We start from the raw sequence: 18,825 nt of genomic DNA, 5'->3' as shown, positions 1-18,825 counted from the left end.
GGACCAAGTCTCACTGGAGTCACTAGACCTTCTCTTCAGGTTGCCTCAGGACTATGCAGCTCCAACCACTGGATCTGAGACTACTGGATGGATAGAGTCTAGAATGGAAGTGGGCACTATTCCCGGAGTGGCACTGCAGGCACCTAAGTGGTCACTACCCGTCATATGACTATGACAGCCCATCCCCTTCTGCTGCCTCATCCTATTCAAAATCCCCATGCATATGTCTTCTTCTAAAATCCCCCATCTACCATAATGTCACTCATTTGCTGAATATACACACACCATTTCCAAAAGAAGATAACCTAAATTCTCACTACTCTCGACACTTGTTTCCAAATCCAGGATTTCTTGTGAGACATTCATTTTCCTCTAATTTCTTCATGATTCTACTTCAATGTGCACTAATTTGTGGATAAAACAAGTAAAAGTAACAACCATCTCTTTTGAGTTAAATTTTGCCACCCCTCCCCAATCCCAGTTTATATGTGGAAGTCCTAACCACTCGTAATTCAGAATGTGATCTAATTTGGAGATAGGGTCTATTGTGGTTTGGATGTGAGGTGTTTCCCAAGGCTCCTGCTAATGATTGGATTGTGAGAATTGTAACCTCATTGGTCCATCCTAGTTTGAATGGACTAATTGGGTGGTAGCTGCAGGTAGGAGTGGCATGGTTGGAGAAGGTGGGTTATCGGGGGTGTGCCCTGGAAGGATGCTTCTTCCCTGATGCCCCTTTCACTTTCTCTCTCTTGCTTCCTGGCCAGCATGAGTGTAGAAGCACTCTTCCACCATGCCCTTCTTTCATGAGGTTCTGCCTCATCTTGGAGCCCAAAGAGATAGAATGAGCAGATCATGGACTAAACCTCTAAAACTGCAAGCCAAAATAAACTTTTCCTCCTCTAAGTTATTCTTACCAGGTATTTTGGTCACAGAACAAGGAGAAGGAGAACTTGAATAATGCAGAGTCTTTACACAGGTGATCATATTAAAGTAAGGTTATTAAGGGAGACCGTAAGCCAATATGACAGATGTCTTAACAAAAAAGGAAAATTTGAACTCAGAGACACTTATCAGGATAAGAAAATGTGAAGATACATTGGAAGAAATGACCATCTACAAAACAAGGAGAGAGGCCTTGAACAGAACCTCCATCACCATATTAAGAAGGAAATAACCCCAAAGGGTCAGTGGCACATGCCAATAATCCCAGCAGTTCAGGAGATTGAAGCAGAAGGCCTAGTGAGACCTTATCTCAAAAGATTGAAAGAAAGGACTGAGAATGTAACTCAAAGGTAGAATGCTCCTTGGTTCAATCCCCAGTACCAAAATTAAAAAATAAAGGCGTCAATCCTGTCAACACTTTTACTTTTAACTTCTAGCTTTTGTGAGACAACATATGTCAGTACAATAGAGGAAGAGGACTGGAGAGGGAGGAGGGGAGGAAAACGGGAGGTACTAACAAAGGAAATTAATTGAATTATATTACATGGGTATACAAATATGTCCCAATGTATCCCACTATTATATATAATTATAATGTACCAGTTAAATTAATTCAGTAAATAATAAGTAATAAAAATTTTTAAAACATGCATTCTTTGATAAGCCACCTCATTGGAGTACTTTGTTATATAAGCATGAGCAAACTCACACACCATCGGAACACTTTTCATGTAATAATGAGGGCAAGGAAGGAAGAAAATAATTAAACCATATAGATACAAACATATAAAGAAATATGTATGGTGTAGCAAGGGAGATGAATAAAATAGATGCTGTTCTTTGTGTTCACTAACCTCAGGGTAACAGTTCCTTTGATATTTACTAATTTCCCGCAAATTTCAGATATAGCAAGGTCTTTACAAGAAATTTTTTTAAAAAAAGGTTGGCAGTATTTCTGCTTCTCTTGCTTTTAATCAGAACTGGAACCAAGGTGTCAACATACTTTATAGGAAGCCCAATCTCTTGGAGTTCAAGCTCATGAAAATGTTAGACTCTTCTGACAGCATTTTCTGAGCTGGAAAGACTCCTGACATGAGAATGGTTGATTATACAATGATAGATAGAATCCTCTAGAGTTTTAAGATCTCTCCACTTATACTGAGGACAATTTATAGTCAACAAGTATTTATGACATATTGGTTACTATCATGGCCTGTGCTTCAAACTACTTTAAGATGGTTTATACCTTCAAAGAACTCAGTCCAGAGTAGGAAATAGATAAGTAAATAAGTGAATTTAATAAAGTATGTTTAGATGATGATGAAGATAAGCAAAGAGCGTTATGGGGACCCCATGAACAAGCTAGCGGCAGGAGATGGGTAGAAGGCTTCGAACAGGTCTGTTAAAACTGCTATCAGTCCCCATAAAGTATAACCATAAAGTTCTAATAAAAAAGAAAGAGAATGAAAAAAAGAGAAATAAACATATCAATTACACACACAAAAAAAACCCCAAACAAACTTCTATAAACAGCCAGGTGTGGTGATCCACGCCTATAATCCCTAGTGGCTCCAGAGGCTCAGGCAGGTATGTTGCAAGTTCAAAGCCAGTCTCAGCAAATTAATGAGGCCTTAAGCAATTTAGAGAGACCCTGCCTCAAAACAAAAAATATAAAGGCCTGGGGATGTGGCTCAGTGGTTAAGTGCGCTTGGGTTCAATCCCTGGTACAAAAAAAAAAAAAAAAGGGAAAGAAAAGAAACTGCTATAGACAGCTTTACTTTTTGACTGAGCACAGCATCAAGGCCAAGTGTCAAAGCCTAGAGTGATGGTACAAACAAGAACAAAGTGCATCTGTAAGACAACTGCTGGGTGTGTTCAATTTAATAATCACTAGGGGAGTAGAGCCAAGTGCATGAACGTTCAGCTGTTTGATTAAACTCACACATCAATCCTATATCGTTGTTTACTCAATATCATTTTGAAACAAGTCCAGAGAGGACTCTACAAGGGATCCTGCAGCAAGAGGAACATAATGGGGAAGTTCTCAAGCACACTCTTTTCCTCAGTTGAAGGTCTCCTCCATCCTATCTCCCTTTCCAATTGCCCAAGATGGAGTTCTTGTCACCCAAGGTGAAGTTCTTGTCACCCTCTGATATGCTCACAGGTATATACAACCTCATTGAACTTTTTGGGTGCTCTGTCTAAATCTTGGGCTCTCTCTGGTTTGTGCTCCAGTTCTGCATTAGACCATATTTACATCATTCAGGCTACTCTAACAGGATGGAAGAGTGCTCCCCACCTTCCCCTATCTCACCTTCTCCCCACTCCTACCCACAGACTCCACAAGTCTTCCCCAGGACACTTGATCCCACCTGATGCAAAGTGTCCACAGATACATGTAACTGGGTGCTTTAGTCAGTGTTTCATCATTGTAATCAGAAGACAATAACAACTTTGTGTAGGAGGCCGGGGATATAGCTCAGTTGGTAGAGTGCTTGCTTCACAAGCACAAGGCCCTGGGTTCAATCCCCAACACCACAAAAAACAAACAAACAACTTAGTGTAGGACAAGTTTATTTAGCTCCTGATTTCAGAGGTTCAGTCCATGGTCAGCTGACTCCATTGCTCTGGGCCCAAGGTGATAGCAGAACACCATGGTGGAAGGGTATTGTAGAAGAAAGTTCCTTGGCTAGTGGCAGCTAAGAAGGAGAGACAGAGAGAGAAATGAAGGAGCCAGAGGGACAAAATATATTCTCCAAGGGCACACCTCCAGAGCCCTACTTCCTCCAACCACACCCCACCTTGTCTACCGTTACAACCCAATACAGTTGTCCTTTCAAATTATTAATCCCTCCAGCTGGGACTGTAGCTCAGGGGCAGAGTGCTTGCCTAGCTTGAGTGAAGTACTGGGTTCGATCCTCAGCACCACATAAAAATGAACAAATAAAATAAAGGCATGCTGTCCATCTACCAAAAAAAAAAAAATAATCTCTCAAATTGATTAATCTACTGGTTAGGTTTTAGCTCTCATAATCCAATCATCGCACCTCTGAACATTCCTGCATTAACATATCACTTTTGGAGAGCATCTTATATCCAAACCACAGCACCGGACTTAATCATAATCTCATACTTAACAAAACCTGACACTTTCACAAATCCAGTCAGCCCTCCACATCCATGGGTTCTATACCCAAACAACTACAGATTGATTTTTTTTTTAATTGTGTCAGTACTGAACATATACAGATTTTTTTCTTTTAACTCTTCTAAACAATACAGTAAAACATCTATTTCCATGACATCTACATGGTATTAGCATTATAAGAATATGGGAAGATGTGCATAGATTATATGCAAATACTTTGCCATTCTGTATAAGGGACTTGAGCAACCATGGATTTTGGTATCTGGGTTGGTGGGGTGTGTTGTATATGAATACAACAACAAGCGGGTATCTACCTCACTATTTCAAAGAAATGCAATTTAAACCAGGCCAATATGTAACCTCCTATTACACCTAGACCAAATCTCAGACATAGTAACTCCCACAAACAGTTTCCTATTGATCTGTTCAGACAGATGTTATCCTAAATTGTTTCTGGACAACATAACCATTTTTCCTACTTGTAGAATTTTCCATGCTTAGATTTGGGTAGACACATTACAAAAAAGCATGGGGGAGGTGTCGGGGTTTCTGGGACCCCCAGCCTTGGGCACGGTCAAGATGGCGCCTGGCGCTGAGCCAAAAGCGGCCAGCTATACAGTAAACAACCAGCGAATTCCAATGATTGACTAGTTAACGATGTGATTAGAGCATGCCCCCCTCGTGTACCTATTCTATGCCTGCAGCTGTCCGCGCGTTTACCTCGTGTGCTCTCCCCTGATTGGTTGAAGTGTATATAAGCTTGATGGGTGGTGGAGTAGAGAGAAGCTGAGAGTAGGAGTAGAAGCGAGGAAGAAGAGTGCGAGCGAAGCAGGCGTGAGCCGAGCGGGAGAAGCGGAGCGACCGGAGCAGGCGAGAGTTAAGCAGAGGGAAAGAGAGCGAGAGAAAGAAAAGAGAGAAGGGGATAGAAAAGAGGGAAAGAAAGGAAGACTGTGCACAATAAACTTCCAAAGCTTCAGACGTTTGTCGTGTCTCTCTCTGCGGGCAGAGGGAACGCGATAGGGAGGGAAGGCCATTGTGGAGTTACAGTGGAGAACAGTGCAGTACTTGAATTATGCCATGTAGAGTCCTAACTCACTGTTTTTCTCTGAGGATTACACAGAATGTCACATCAGGTACTTAGTTACCCAAGAGCAATGAAGAAGTCTCTATGTGTTTGTCAAATACAAACTGTTCCAGGAACTTTCTGTTCACTCATTCACATGTTCATTTGTGTACTTGAATATGTTGCTCAAAACCTTAAGTATATATTTGAGGCTAATTCATTATTTTCTAGTTCCAAGAAGGCATCATGTGACTTCAGAGAGAGGATAACTAATTAAATAACTATCAGTAATGATTGCAGGCTTAATTACATAATTTCTAAAAGCTGTCATGCAAATTTAGAGCTCAATATAAAAATAAATATTATTAATCACCTTAACCAGGGGCATTAGAGAAACAGCAACTAAAAGAAATAGGAAAATTGACTCTGGCTCATAAATTCAACCTGATTAGCCTGGATAACAGAGATCAAGAGTTCTCAGGGCATGAGAATATATATAAAACACATATATTTAAAATATATGTATATTTAAAAATGCATTTTGGGGAAGTATCAGGGATTGAATCCAAGTGTGCTTAACCACTGATCCACATCCTCAGACAAAATACCTCTGACTAGGCGACTTCACAGAAATTTGTCTTCTCACAGTTCTGGAAGTTAGATGTCAAAGATCAAGATGTCTGTAGATTGGTTTCTTCTCCCCTCTCCTTAGCTGGTAAATGACTACCTTCACACTGTGTCCTCACATGATTTATTAGTCAGGGCTCTTCAGAGAAACAAGACAAACAATACTGTGAGTATATATGTGGAAAGAGGTTTATTTTAAGGAGCTGGTTCATGTGATTGTGGAGGCTTGGCAAGTCCAAAGTTTGGTGGGAGAGGCTACCAGGCCAGCAACTAAGGAAATGGTTTCAGTTCAAGTTTGCACAGACAGGAAGTTGCAGCTTGAGTCTGTTGTAGAATCAAGAAAAGCTTATATTGAAGATGAAGTTCAAAGGCAGTTGGCTGACAGAATACCGTCTTGCTTAGAGGAGGTCAACCTTTGTTCTATTAGACCTTCACTGATTGAAAGAGGTCCACCCACATTATGAAGGGTAATCAACTTTACACCATAAGCATCCATTTAAATATGTATCTCATCCAAAACACTCTCACAGACATGTCCATAGTAACATTTGACCAACTATCTAGGCACCATGGCTCAATCAAATTGACACATAAAATGAACCATCACACATGCTCTTTCCACATGCTCTATCTTTCTCTATGTCCAAATTTCTTCTTTTTTTGAGGATACCAGTCACATTGCATTAGAGTCAACTTATTTTAACATAATCATGTTTTTAAAGGCCTTATCTCCACATTCAGCCATTTTCTGAGGTATTGGAGGTTAGAGATTCAATATACAAACTTGCTTTTTTTGTTTTGTTTTTTCCAGTTTGTTTGTTGGACACTTTACCACTGAGGCACATCCCCATCCCTTTTTACTTTTTATTTTGAGACATGGTCTCAGAGAGTTGCAAAGGGTGACCTTGAACTTGCAATCCTCTTGCCTCAGCCTCCAAAGTAGGTCCAGCCAACATGCAGACTTTGAAAGGTCACAATGTCACTCCTAACACTGTGATTTCTACTACACTTCACCATCACTAACGATGTCCCTACTGCTATTGCCCTTTGCCACCTCTTCCTATTACTAATGCTACTATGAAGTTCCTTCCAGTTTTAATTTCCTGTGTTTCTATACGAGATTAGATGGCAACATGAGGCTCAAAGTTTCTACTGAAACCAAATGCAAGTTCAGCCAGTGTCAATTCATGAAGTGCAGTTTAGACATCTATTGAAGAATATTTCAGAATATAGGAATTTTGGTTAAGGAGGACATGCCAAACTATAAAGAAATTGGACCAGGAAAATGGAAAAACCAACAGCCCACCCAAAAGAAGTTTCACTCTGTCAATGTTCACTAGCTAGAGAGTATCCTGCTCAAGGAGGCCAAAGATTCTTGTACTAGGGACTTGGCAGTAGGTTTTGTTAGATGCTGTGGGATTTATCACTTGATGGGCTGCTCTATTTGACTGTGTTTTAAGTTTATTCTCTCTCTTCCTGTCTGGTGTTTATGTGTATGTGTGCATGTATGTGGTACTGGGAATTAAGCCCAGGGCCACGCATGTGCTAAGCCAGCAGTACAACAATGCTCTACCACTGAGTTTCACTCCCAGCCCTTTTTATTTTTTATTTTGAGACAGGGTCTCGCTAAATTACCCAGGCTGGCCTTGAACTCGTGATGCTCCTGCCTCAGCCTCCAGACTAGCTGGCATCGCAGGTGTACGTGGCTGCTCTCGCTTTTCTCAGCAGTCAGAACCTGAGGATGTTTACCTTTTGTGTCTTTTCCAAGCATTAATTATGTATTTTATTTATTGATTTCATGGTAATCCCTAAAAAAGAAATTGAAAAATATTGCCAGCCAAGGACTAAATGGTGAATCAGAATGGAAAATCTTTCCAATTCTCGTATGCCTTCATGCCTCAGAGATATTAACAGGTCACAACCTAATGGTTTCTTTTCTCCATTTCATTTTATATTCCATGCGAATTAAATTGTACAAAGATGATAGATTCCTAAAGATGAAGTCAGAGTCGTTCTGAAATGTGTGTCTCCTGTTGTGCCTTATTCAGGGCTTTTTTTTTGTTTTTGTTTTTGTTTTGTTTTGTTTTTTACATTACCTTTGCTGAGTTCAGTAGAGAGAAGACTTCCCAAATTCTGAAGATACCAGCTCCATAGCTGCCCTTGCTGCCATTCAATTCAGTTACAGGGCTAGCCATCAATCAAACAAAGTTACCACATGGATTAACTGAAGCTGGAATCTATAACCTAGCAAGCAGTTCAAGTCAACCCGACAGTCACTTATTCCACCAGTGCCCTGTGTAAAAGCACTTTAGCGCTTTTCATCCAGTGAGGCAGGCAGAGTGTGTGCATGAGTACCCATAATTCAAGGCAATGTTCTTTCTTAATAGAGACATAAATATCGCACTGGAAATGTGGAACAAGCTAGGACAAAGCAGGAAACTGAAACTGGTGCCAGATTGTGGAGCAGTTGAAGGCTGAGTACCACCCTAATCACTACTGATAAATCCTTCTGTCACCATTTTTAAAGCTTGAAAAAATATGGGGATGCAAAGCCCAAGCAGCCTTATTACCCTGATAGACACAGAATGGAGCTAATGGAGCTGTGAGAGAGTACTGACACCACTTCTAGGAATAAAACCATGTCAGTGATAAAGCCCAACCATGTCCTTTCCAGAACATTCAGTGATGAACAGTTATATACCAATTATCTAGTGTTTTATCAACAGCATTGAAGAAGGTCAGATTGAAAACTTTTTTTTTTTTTGGTACCAGCGATTGAACTCAGGGACACTTAACCACTGAGTCACATCCACAACCCTATTTTGTATTTTATTTAGAGACAGGGTCTCACTGAGTTTTTTAGCACCTCACTGTTGCTGAAGTTGGCTTTGAACTCGAGATCCTCCTGCCTCAGCCTCCTGAGCCGCTGGGGTTACAGGCGTGTGCCACCATGCCCTGCCCAGATTGAAAACTTTTTAGTTCCATATGCAGCAAGATAACAATGATTGATGTGGAAATGTTTACATAGTCCTCCCAAAGCCACCATTCCTGAATCGCAAGGCCCATTCATCCCCTGACTTTCCATCTCTCAGGCTGCTATAAGAGGAGGAGGGAAAGAATAGAAGGAAAGAAGGAATAGTGCCTCATGAGAGCCCAGAGACAGGGGAGGAAGACGGGGAGTCAAAGTCACCCAGGCTGTGGAAAGAGAGGGCTTGGAGGGGTGTGAGTGGGAATGGGGCAGGGGACAGTTGGTGATAACGTGAAAGTGTAAAAGACTTGGGGAAAGAAGCAAAAATGGCAGGATGGTTCTGACCAGGATCCCTGTCTATGCTGCAGAGGAGATCCATGCAAAGACTCGATTTCCTTCTTAATGTGGGGAAGAGACAAGATCCACTATGAAGCTCTGCTTTTTGAATGCTATGCTGTTCAGAGACTGAAATCTTGGATTTCCAATTTTTTAGGGTTGTAATGGAATCTGATGTATTTCAGTTGAAGTGAAAGGCAACACCTTTATATCAGACATTTCCTAACTATGCAATTAAATTTTGATTTAACCCAGAAACTACTTTCTTAACCTACTGGTACAATTTCAAGACAATGGATATGAAAATGAAACATTTTCAGGATTTTAATTAGGGCATAGGCTTTTGTTGTTGTCTATCTACCTATTATTTTTCCCAGAAGCAAGCTAGTTGAAGTATCTAGGTCAGAAATTAAACCCCTTGGCACCAACTGAATCATAAATGCAAGCAGTTAATGAAAACTTCATTTATTTACAATCTATGGAATACATTAGGCAGATAATGTTGATCTTCTGCAGTGCTGTGTTTTTTATTTATAAGAAGAAGATATGCCTATGTGTGTGTATTCATACCACATAAGTGACTTATACTGTCATATTTATCAAATTAATTTAAGCATGTAATAACCACAATGTCACAAAACAACAGGCTTGCAATTTGTTTATTGTTAATATCTGACACCATGAAAGTCCTGAAGTTTTAAAGCTGTAGCCCAACACAAACACAACTATTTTTTGCTCAATATTCTGAAAATCTCTGCCTTCTCATCTGATGTCAAATAGAAAATTAAAACTGAGCAAGCTAAAAAAATTAAGCAAAGGTTATAATACCAAAGGTTCTGAATATATGTATCCAGACCCATAATTCTAACACAAGCAACTGGTTAAGTAGAAGAATTGAACAATCCGACAATAAATACAAGTCTTGACATCCATAAAATCAGTGTGGGAATAGGAATCTAAATTACAGGGAGAAATATTATTAAACAAATATCAGTGTTGTAAACTTTTCATCAGTGTGGCTTATAACATACTGTTTTTAGCAAACCTTAAATTAACATGGCAACCAGTTAGAGACTACTCACTCAGATAGTGAGGACCTTTCAGATTTGCATGAACAATAATAACTTATGGACTTGCATTATGATCAACATGAGTGTGGGGGGAAGCCCTTCATAGGTTCACTTAAAAGAAGAGTTGTATCCTTCAATTGAATAAGAATAAATGTAGTTCTAAACACCCATTCTCCTATTCTCAGAAGGTTGTAAAACAAGGCACAGCCTTCTCTTTTTCTGGTAAAAAACAATGGAAGTAAACCCCAATATTCTGAAACCAACTAACCTCTTTTTCTGCTCATTTTTGGGTCATGTATTGATTATATGGTTGATTTATATGCTTGAAAATTAATTTCACAACCGTAATTAATGCAACTTTCCTAAATTCTGGACTTCCTATGGCCCAATCCTTCATTGCTGTTGAGTTACTCTGAAATTCAGTAACTTTCCAGTCATAGGTTATATTCATCCTTGGAAAGATAAACTAATTGGGAGAAAAAGCCTTCCCATGTGAAAATGTGTTTGTAATAAGGCATTTGTTTTTAACATTTAGTAATTTTTTATTATTATTATTTTTATTTAGCTTTTAATTTTTTACAGACTGCATTTTGATTCATTGTACACAAATGGGGTACATCATTTCGTTTCTATGGTCGTACACAATGTAGATTCGTACCATTCGTGTAATCATACATGCACATGGGGTAATGATGTCTGTCTCATTCCACCATTTTTCATACCCCCTCCCTCTCATTTCCTTCTACATATTCTAAAGCTCCCCCATTCTTCTTTCATTCCTCACTCCCCACCCCTATTATATATCATTCTCCACTTATCAGGAAAAATACAAACTTCATAATATATTTATAGTGTTTGATCAGTTATAGATGAATAATTGAGATAATAATTCAATCCAGGAAAAAAAGCAATGGAAGGGGATGAGGCTGGGTAGCAATCTCCCTCTCATTTCCTAACCTGAGACCATGTTAGTCCCAAACCACATCCACAGAGGTGTGACTTGGATGTGTGCCTCTTCCAATACACATGTTGAAATTTAATTGTCTTTGTAACCTTGTTAAGAGGTGGAACCTTTAGGAGGTGATTAGTCTTAAATGGATTAATACTATGATGGCTAGAGTGGTTTCCTTATAAAAGGATGAGCTAGAACAACTTTGTCCCCTTGATTTCTCTGCTTGTCTGCCATGAAATGTCTCCCACTGTTACGATGCAGCAAGAAGGCCCTCACCAGTTGCTGGCACCTTTGATGTTGGACTTCCCCACCTCCAGAACTGTGAGCCAGTACATTTCTGTTCACTATAAATTACCCAGTCTGTGATAGTCTTCTGCAGCAGCATAAAATGAATGGGGGCAGGTGGAATGAAGAGAAAAAAAAATGAGTGCAGAATCTGTCTAGGGCAAAGATTGTTCTAACAACCAACAGGTAAGTTGTTTGACCCATACCATGTTTTCAAATAGAGACAATTTACACTTAAAGGAGATCCAAATTTTCTAGAAGATCCAGAATCTCTGAGTTCCTGCACCCCCTTCAGCTAGAACTGAATAGCTCTTACTACCTTTAGATAGAGCAGGAATTCTCTTATTCTCTAGTTCACGGCAATCTTTATCTCTCCCTCACATCTTTCACCTGGTCCACTTTAAACCTGAGTGGTAGCAGCCTGACCCTATTGGTATGCAGCCTATGTGAGCTTTCTGAGATTAAAACGTCTCATAAAAAATCAGGGAGAAAACACTGCTTGGAGTTGCATGCATTCACAAAAGATTCTAAAAAATTACAGAGCTTTCTTGAGGTTTCAGGTCTGCACAGAGGTCATGACAAGACAAGGAACCTAGTTTTATTTATATTTGGTTCTCACAGTGCACACCATGCTTGTTACATAAAAGGGAATCAGCAAAAGTTGATTGTTACAAACAGTGTAGAATGGGCCATAATAACCCCTTATGAGCTAATCTACTTTGGATAACTTTGGTTCACTCAAATCCAAATTCAAGAATTCAGGATTGGCCTTAAACTGACAAGGTTCTAGAATGTGAGGGGGTCCCAGGGGGTGTGTTGCCCTGAAGGTTAGCAATCAAACCCCTTGCATGGGGGCAAGCTAGTGTGCAGTAGGGAAAGGACTCCTATGCATTAGGAATCCTGGATATATTGATTCCATGAATGAATGTCAATTCATTACTTACTATATGGTAAGCATAAAAAAAAAAAAAACTAAGTACAAGGTTCCTTAAGAGTTGTGGATTTAAAAAAAAAAGGGGGTTATGGATATAAATAAGTAAATAATTTTGGTGGAAACCATGTGAACTTGGGCTTGTCTATTAGCCTTTCTACATTTTGTTTTCTCATCAGCCTAAAAAAGGGTGGGCATTATCTATTTCCAGGGTTTATTTCTTGCTACAGTGAGAAACAACTGTGTTAGAGTTCCATCACTGTAACAAAATACATGCAATAATCAACTTAAAAAGAGGAAACTTTTTTTTGGCTCACAATTTTAAAGGTTTGAGTCCTTGGTGGGTTGACCCTGTTGTTTTGGGGCCTGTGGCAAGACAGCATATGGTGAGGCCCACGTGGCAGAGCAAGCTGCTTGCCTCATGTTGGCCAGGAAGCAAAGAGAGCAAGAAAGAGATTGATGTCCCACTGTGTGTTAAGGGCATGTCCTCAATGACTTAGGACTTCCCACCAGGTTCCATGGCTTAAAAGTTTCCTACCACCTTCCAATAGTGCCAAGCCAAGAACCAACCCTTCAATATATAGACCTTCAGGGAGCATTGCAGGTCCAAACTCTAACAAACTAAAACTAGGACTGCACACTTTGCAATCTGTGAAACAGCATTTACAAAATGGATTCTTCCTGCCTTTGTTTCTTAGGATGCTTACATAATAGATTGCATTCAAAACAGTGAGCATGAGACACATCCTACTCCAAATACAAAGAAAAAGTGTTATGAAGAAAGTACTGGGCTGGGGAGATAGCTCAGTTGGTAGAGTGCTTGCCTTGCAAGCACAAGGCCCTGGGTTCAATCCCCAGCACCACCAAAAAAAAAAAAAAAAAAGTACTGCAAAGTTTTACAAAGAACTTCTTGCATGTCAACTGAGCTCTTCGAGCAGATGAATAATACAAAAATAAACCCTATCGAGAGGTGCTGGCATGCACTAAGTCTCCACTCGCCACCTGTCAATCTTCCCCATTTATTTCTCATCTCAAGCTTGGAGATGGAACCATAATTCAAACATATTTTCTTTACCTGGGAATAACAAAGGTCTTTTGCCTGACTTCCAATAGAGGCCTCTAAAGCAGAGAGTAAATGTCCACCTGGGCAATGTAGAAGAGAAGGTCTGACTAACCACTTCAACTGTCCTCTGTTATTCCTGTGTCCTGTTGAACTGGACCGTGTGGAGGTATGAGATGACTCTAGTAGAATGGGTGTGGATGCATACCCCAGATAACGATGAGCTCAGCAAGAAGTTGCTAGTGAACACCTGGGTTACAGATGCATCCATGGAGGCAAAATGAACTACCTTGACAGAAAAGAGGAGCAAGAGCCCCTGAAACTGCCTTGCAGGAGAGAGTCCATTTTTATCCCATGTCCCCACAGACAGGATTTCTAAGTGTAGCCCACTTTAACCATCTGCCAGATCAGGAAGCCAAAGTCAACTAGCCAAGTGACAACGGTCCTATCCTTTTATGTCTCCTCTCTCCCTCCCCTGCACTTGATTTGAGGAAGGAGATAAGCAGAGAGGGAGTAGGGGGAAGAGACAAACTTTCTTCCTCCCCTATTGTAGGTTTAGACTAAAATAGGACCCACCTAGTCAGAAGAGATTTATTTGACAGTAAGTTATTTTTGGAGTCTTGACCTGGCATCAGACTGGGCAGTGAAAAGATTGAATTAAGACTGTGTCTGTGACTTAAAATGACTATAGGACTGTCTTTTACCTTGCTGAACAGGAAGGGCATGGGCTAGCTCAGACCGTCTCCCAAGATTAGGGGAGTATCTCTTCCCACCCCAGCTCATAAAGAATAAAGAAAGGCAGGGAAGGAAATATAAAGATGCATTTAATCAAAACCCACACATTGTGCCCCATATATGTGTACCACACAAACAGAGATGATTCTGGTATGAAACTTGTTTCCTGTTCTTGAAGAACAGCTTTTAATAATAAATGACTGATGAAGTTTCCACAGTTGGCTTTTTCATCTTCCTTATTTTAAATACAATTGTCGGTATAGCTTATGGATAGAATGTTAATGATTAGAGAACATGGCACAGGTCCTGAAATTGAAGGATCAACTGAAGACTCTCAACAACAATTTCATTAAAGGGGTTTTTACCTTCTGAGTAAGATTGATTTAATTACTCTACTTCAATTTTAGGGCTTTCTTCAAATTTTGAAAACATGAGAAGTCGCCCTATAATACATCATGCCTCAGTGCTCCAGTTTCTGTGATCTGTCAGTCAAGTGGAATCCTTAGAAACACCAACTGGCCCCACTTGGCATTGAAATTGAATGTAGATGGAATAATTATGCTATGCACCTGTGCCTCTTTGCTATCCTAATAAAATCTCCAAGCTAGTCCCCATTTTCCCCACACTGCCTCCTCACCATCTTCCTCACCACATGTAAAATTCCTATAAGAGGAATTTAAAAGAAAAAGCTCTGTGATTCAAATAAAAATTAGCCTCAAGAGTCTGTTCTTTGATTATTCCTAGTAAATTTCTTGTCTGTCCATTAAGTCCAACCGTGGTTAATACAGTGACTCAAATTGAAGTATGTCAGAGAAATTAGGTTTACTACTTTACTTTAGCCATGAAAAAATAAGGCCTAAGGGACTCCTGGATACAGGTTGTATATAGAAAGCAGGGATTTTTTTTTTTTTTTTTTTTTTAATTGAGAACTCTAAGGGTAGAAGGGGGAAGGAAATGTCCTCCTTCACTTCAAAGATATTCTATACTTACAACCCTAATTTCTTTGTTCCCTCCCCACACTTCTACAACCCTAAATTTTATCTAGAGCTATTTGAGGGTTGGTGAAACACCAGTCTCAGCTTTTGCTGTGTTGCCTGGAAACTTTCAGAGAGTTACTGCTGCCTCCTGCACCCAGCCAATCATCAGTGACAGAGCTGTTTAAGAAACAATCACTTTAGTGTCATGAAGATCATGACTGATCAAACTCAACCAGAGTATTTGCTGAGTGTTTGATATCTGTCCTGCATTGTGCATTTTCTGAAGATCTTCTTATCCCTAAGCGAATTATACCAAAAGGCAGCAGATTGTCTGAGCCTCAGGGGGGATTTTTCCCCAGTTTGCCTTTTTGTTGTTATGACATGATTCTCAGATCATTTGTCGAAGAAAGTAGCTTGAAAAAGAGACCATGAACTGCACCTTACCCCAACTTTAAAAGAATAAAGATTTGCAATTTACCTTTAATTTCCTAGCAGTCTTTTAAATGTAAGGCGCAAAGTAATATGAGAAGAATTGGTGAAACAATAAAGAGTTAAAACTAAGAACTTAACCCCTTCAAGGGTCAAACAGCTTACAACAATGTATTTCATACCGATAATAAAGCAAAAAATGTTTATATTTTTTAAAAAAAGAGAGACTGTTCACAATGGAAGTTTTAAATTTTGAGAAGATTGATATTTAATTAACATTACCAAATGTTATTTAGTAAATACACATATACATATACATAAATAGGCTATGCATTTCATATATATGCATTTATCATAGATGTATGTATGTGCAGATATATACACATAAATATGTTATGCATTTCACCATGCAGATATTGTATTCAACCATAAAAGTATACCAATAGACTTTGAAGAAACTGGAACTATAAAAAGAAATAAGTACTTCATCAATGCATTTGAGCGGCTATTCATGTTACCATATACTTACAGGAAATGCCAAGCATGGCCGTCTCTCAGAGATTGTACCAGCTAATTGGAGAGATCTGAATCTTTTGAATTTCATGAACTAGTAGCTTTTCAGAGGAAGAAAACTGTGAGAGATGGAAAAAATACAGAGGTCAACTTTTTTCTTTTGCTAAATTACACAATAAACATTATTAACATTTGCAGAGTGCATTCTATATGTCAGTCTGGGTTCTAAGTTCTTTATTTCATTTAGAATTTTCTGTAACCCTCTGACATTTTATATAATCATGTTCTGTTATTATCCCTACTTTTCAGACAAGGAAATTGAGACCCAAAGAAGAAAATGATGCCAACAGCACTAGAGGATTTGAACACAAGCAATGTGATTCCCCAAAATCCTTGGCAACTATACTATCTCCATTAATTATCTTATCACTTGGCAAAAGAGAGATTTATCTTACGACTAAGGAGTAAAGAGGGATTAACTATAAAATAAATGCCTGGCAGGGCACAAAGGTGCACACCTGTAATCCCAGCAGCTTGGGAGGCTGAGGCAGGAGGATCACAAAGTTCAAGGCCAGCCTCGGTAACTTAGCAAGGCCCGAGGTAACTTAACAAGACCCCGCCTTAAATTAAAAAAAAAAAAAAAAAAAAAAAAAAAAAAAAAAAAACAAGTAAAGGGCTGGGGATAAGGTTCAGAGATTAAGTGCCCTGGGTTCACTCTCTGATATGTTCCTCCCTGATACCCTTTAAAAGAAAAAAAAAAAAAAAAGAAAGAAAGAAAGAAAAAAAGAAAAAAGAATCTGCTAGATGCAATGATATAAGCTATATTGTCCTTATTTTTTCACTTTGTATATATCTATAAAGTACAGAATTGGGGAACTACAAACTACTCTGAAGAGAGAAAATGTATACTACTAAAACCAAATTAAAATTTGAGCCAAAATTTTGATCCAATTGAGCAATACAGATTAAAAATGCTAAAGAAGCAGAGTTCACTGTGGTTTAAAAGGCTGAATGGTAGAAAGGGGTGAGGAGAAAATGCACACAGACAAATGTCACAGGCAAAAGTCCAAGGATTGAAACACAGAGGTATGTGAATGGTGAATGCAACAGATTGGGTCAGTCAGAATTTGACACAGGACAGGTGGCACAAACCCTAGACCCACAGATGCTGCAAAACTTATAATTACATTTGTTTGCCCCAAATAGTATTTTTAAAAGTAATCTATTGTTTAAAATACAGCATAATTTTAAAAATAAACAAAATGTCTATGTGCAGTTCAATGAATTTTTATAAATTTTAAACACACATAATCCCTCACATATTCAGAAACAGTACACCTGCTAGCAACCCATGAGGTCCCCTCATGCCCACTTCTAGACACAATTGCCAAAAAAAAAAAAAAAAAAAAACAACAACACCTTAACTACTATCAACAGGGCTCTCACAAGTCAGTTCTGTTTTTGAACTTGATGTCAGTAGAATCTTACAGTGTATATTTATCTATTTTTCAAGTTTGTGGGATTCATTGTATAGGAATCAAGCATTCCTTCTCACTGCTTTGTAGTATTTCATTACATAAACAGATCACATTCTGTCATACATTCTACTGCTGATGATCATTTGTGCTGCTTCCAGTTTGAGGCTATTAGAAATGAAGCTTCTCTGAACATTCTCATGCACTTCTTTTGGTTCACATATGTGTACATTTCTGATGGAAATGGAATTGCTTGATCATAGCATAGATGTAGGTGCAGTTTTAGTGTATACTACCACAAAGTCTTCCAACTTTGTGAAGTGGTTGTATTGTTTATACTCCCACCAACAGAGTCACGCTGTATTTTTAATGTATATTCTCCTAATAATTATTATCGAGTGACCACCTTTTCAGGAGTTCACTGGTTATTTAGATATCCTCTTTTATCAAATTCAAGTTTCTAGCCTATTCTACTATCTTTGTGTCTATTTTCTTACTGATATACAAAAGTTTTTATGTATTTTGCATGTGTCATTTGTGAAAGATGTATTTTACATAGACAACTTTTTCACTCTTCTTTTGGTATCTTTAAGTGAATAAATGGTCTTACCTTTAACTTGTGGCTAGTATTCATTGCATCTGGTTTAAGAAATATTTGCCTCACTCAAGACCATAAAAATATTCTTCTATGTTCTCTTTTTAAGTGTTACTGTTTTACTTTTCATATCACATATACAATCCACTTTGAATTGATTTTTATATATCGTGTAAGGAAGAGATCAATATTTTTCGTATTCCATGTCATAATTTCCAATTCTCCCAGACCTTTGTTGTTAATCAAGAAGGTATTATGTGCCATTTTTGTTTGAGACTCTGTTTTATTGATCTATCTTTGCCTGCATGCATAAAAGACTTGATATCTGGTAGTATGTAAGTCCTCCAAATTTGTTCTTTTTCTTTAAGATTACCTACATTATTCACAACTATCAGATAAGTTCTAGCATTCACTCATTAATCACAAAAGTGGAATTATAGTGAATATACCCATCAACTTGGGGAGAATTTGTACTTTTACAATAGAGTCTTCTAATCCATGAACATGGTAGAGCTCTCGATTTATTTAGGTCTACTTCTTTAATTTTTACTTTATTGCATGACATGCTTATAAAATTTAAATCATTATTTGAAAATCTGAAGATTTTATATACAAATAAAGGTTTTTATCTTCTCTTGGAAATAACATTATTTAGTGGAACCTGTCCAATACTCCTGATTGGCAGCAATAGACAAGAGCTTCCTACTGCACCTGTGGAA

The sequence above is a fragment of the Sciurus carolinensis genome, chromosome 14 (genome assembly GCF_902686445.1).
Source record: "Sciurus carolinensis chromosome 14, mSciCar1.2, whole genome shotgun sequence".
Taxonomy (NCBI): Eukaryota; Metazoa; Chordata; class Mammalia; order Rodentia; family Sciuridae; genus Sciurus; species Sciurus carolinensis.
The sequence above is the reverse complement of the archived record's forward strand: the minus strand, read 5'-3'. Positions refer to the sequence as shown.